Below are 299 nucleotides of genomic sequence, written 5' to 3'. Positions count from 1 at the left end.
TATTACCGGTAGTATAGTCCAATGCGTTCCCCATAACGTTACCGATCATATTTCTCATCGTGTTGCGAACGCCATCAATGATGCTAGTGTTGATGGCGGAATTACTAACAATCGTGCTACTGGCTATTGTGGGTAATGTGGTATTATTTTCTCTGGTATATTGTAACCCGTTCTCCACTAAGCAAACGTAATTGCGTGACATTATATGTTTCAGAGTGTATTGTAGCCATATTGTACATATATTGTGCTGGACAATAGAAACCATCAGTGCAAACAAAGCAGCAGCATAATCTGAATTG

General features: G+C 39.5%; 1 pseudogene; it reads right to left on the bottom strand.

Moving 5' to 3' along the window:
- LOC116853020 overlaps positions 1-299 on the bottom strand; it is an 11,090-nt pseudogene that overhangs the window by 10,061 nt on the left and 730 nt on the right.

Source organism: Odontomachus brunneus, unplaced genomic scaffold (genome assembly GCF_010583005.1).
Source record: "Odontomachus brunneus isolate Ranch 3 - 2012 unplaced genomic scaffold, Obru_v1 Obru_scaffold_268, whole genome shotgun sequence".
NCBI classification, from domain to species: Eukaryota; Metazoa; Arthropoda; class Insecta; order Hymenoptera; family Formicidae; genus Odontomachus; species Odontomachus brunneus.
This window is presented reverse-complemented; position numbering and strand designations above follow the sequence as displayed.